Below are 2,917 nucleotides of genomic sequence, written 5' to 3' on the forward strand. Positions count from 1 at the left end.
TTGTAATACGTTTTCGACACATTATACAGACAGTCGTGTTACTATAAAACGTCAAGAAGCAGTTTCCTCCATCTCCACAATCTAACAGGGCTGTACAGCAGCTGTTTTGCGGTCGCGCATTGGCTATTGTGCAAGTACTGACGTAATCATATAGCCGTCATCATCCCGATTTAAATCCTAAATATCAACCATGCTGGATATGATCGGGGCGCCCCTGATTTGTGTGCGAGCAGATCGGGAAGTGCAAGATTCGATCGGTGAACACATTACCAGATAATCCGCGCCGAACATCGGGACCAATCGAGGGGCTCGACAAGATTTTTGCTCTGATTCTCGGGAGAGGGAAATCGGGGCTAAATCGGGCTAAAAATCCTATCGTGTGAGCCAGGCTTTAAACAACGTCTGTTTATGTGGTCCATCTAAATGGTAAAGGGCAAGATATTGTTTCTCCATTTAGTGTGGAAATAGCATCCACATTTTACACCACTTTAGAGTACTTTACTGTGGTTTCAAGAGTAAAAAGACAAAGAAGACACTGTTGCTTAAGCTGTTAGGTGGAAAGAAGTGATTGATTAGATAGTGCTGGTGGAGTGGCTGGAAATAAATGGTCCCCACATCACGGTGCAGAGTCATAGTGCTTTCACACCTCTGCTGTTGCGCCACTCTGCCTGGTTTACTCTGCTTCCAGTGCAGTTAAACATTACAAGTCTTCTTAATCTCTGTAACCCAGCAGGCCACCAGGAAGATTTACATGTGCTTTCTTACATACGGGATTAAGTCCTTTAAGACTTTGCAGTAAGGAGGTCTACTGTGCTTTATTGCACACTATGCCGGCATAAGGCTTGTTAGCATTCTAGTGTAAATTGACAGCATTGCATAAAAGCAAGCATTACACTGTCCCGGACAATTACAAAGCCTTCTGCAGTACATTCTGTACCGAATTACACTACAAGTGTAATTTTGTTTGCATCTGTACAGACTAATTAGCCGTTAAAATCTGATTTTTTTTCTACCAAATGAACATTAACCAGTTGCTTAGATACTAGAACTCCTTTATGATGGCAGAAATCTTGTAACAATCCAGACAAATGAGAGAGAGAGAGAGAGAGAGAGAGAGAGAGAATAACTTTTGTCTGACACAAGCTTTATCCTTCTTCCAACTTGCTAAAAGGTTTCAGAAAAAGAGCATAAAAAGAGAGTAGAATTATGTGTTAGCACCTCTACTAGTGTGACTGCTTATTAATAGATTGTTACTTTTCGTAGTTATAATGCATACATTTTTTTTTTCTAAGTTGTATCCTTTCATCTATTTGATATTGTGGTCATACATCCTGCTGTCTTCCTATGAGTTATTGACTATTTCACAGACAGGTCATTGCTGTCACCTGTCTCTGCAGTTCAGAGAAATTTACAGTTCAACTTTACTTTTTCTGCTTAACCTTGTTTTGTTTCGAGCTATGTGGATGAGTGAAATACTTTTTCATACTTTGGATCTGATTCTATTAGTGTGCTGGCCTCAAACTGTGCTGCCCTCCAAACTGAAGTCAGCGTTAAGAGGAGAGGTCACTTTGAGGTGTTGTTAATGTCTCATCACATGCCCCAGGGCTGGGCCAAATGTTTTAATTTCAACCGTAGATATATTCAGTTGTGAGAAAAACACAAAACACCTGGTATGCAATGTAATGTCTTTTCAAAGATTTTTTTCTCCCTCATGAATCTTTCTTTTAAAATATCTCACTTATTATTCTAGCATTTGTCTGTTATGCCATTGTGTTTGTTTTAATGGTGGCGTAGTGGCTGTAAAGCATATACTGTATGCAATAGGGGTGGGACAACAAATCGATGTGCCGATTTATCACGGTATTTCCGGCCGCAAGACGTTATCAATACTCTGGCACCAAGTATCGATATTTTTTTTAAAACATACAAAAGATCTAAATTCATACCTACATTGTGGCTGTTTACCACTTTGGCTTACCGGAGCGGCAGCACTTCCAGACTTGTGGTGGCGCTTCCCAGATTGCGGATGGTCAGATGAACGAAAATTGTAATTCACAGCGAAGAAGAAATACGAGCGTAATGGTAGACCAACAACAAATCAGAGATGCACCGGCTTTATATGTTAATGGAGATGAGAACTAAAAAACTGCCCCGGAACAGTTATCAGCGTGGACTGTAGGCATCGATCACGTTATTATTGCAGAGCACATATTGAGTCCGTGAGTAGCCTTACCTCTCCGCTCGGATCGCAGGTGAATTTCCCTCACTATATGAGTGAGAGAGAGTGGCTCCGGCACGTCCAGTTTTATGTCAACAAAACTGGATGCTCTCAGATATTACAAGTGCGCGTTAGGGCACCGACCGGCAGAAACATCTGCACCTATGGCATGGACGACGAAACAAAACCTCGTCAGAGCCGTAATGCGGCACAGAAGTGTGCAGTGTGTGCTTGCCGCGCATCTACATTTGAAATAACGAACCTGAGCGCGCAAAAGACGCGATGTGAATGGCGTTTTTCCCCCCTGCATGTCATGTGCGCGGGCCTCCGTTTTTATGATGAGAGGAGAGGAAAGGTTGAGAAAGCACTCCAGGTAAATTTTGAAATATACCAGGTTTATATATAGGCTATATATAAAGTTGATAAGCAGTTAAATGTGTTGGTTTACACACAAAGAAAAGTGTAAGCTTTTAGTAAGTCCAAGAATAAAATGATTAATTTCCTTAGCATGTTAAATTTGATTTACAGAACTTTTGTGCTGCTTTCTAACAGTTTGGACTTGAATAAAGAGAGAAAACGTGCACTTAACCTTTTCACAGGCATTTTGTTTTCATAGTTAGACAGATATCGTGATGTATCATTATAGAATTGTCTAGCAATATATCGATTATCGCTGTATCGCGATATTATCGTATCGTG

This window comes from Sinocyclocheilus anshuiensis, unplaced genomic scaffold (genome assembly GCF_001515605.1).
Source record: "Sinocyclocheilus anshuiensis isolate Anshui unplaced genomic scaffold, SAMN03320099.WGS_v1.1 scaffold6, whole genome shotgun sequence".
Lineage (NCBI taxonomy): Eukaryota > Metazoa > Chordata > Actinopteri > Cypriniformes > Cyprinidae > Sinocyclocheilus > Sinocyclocheilus anshuiensis.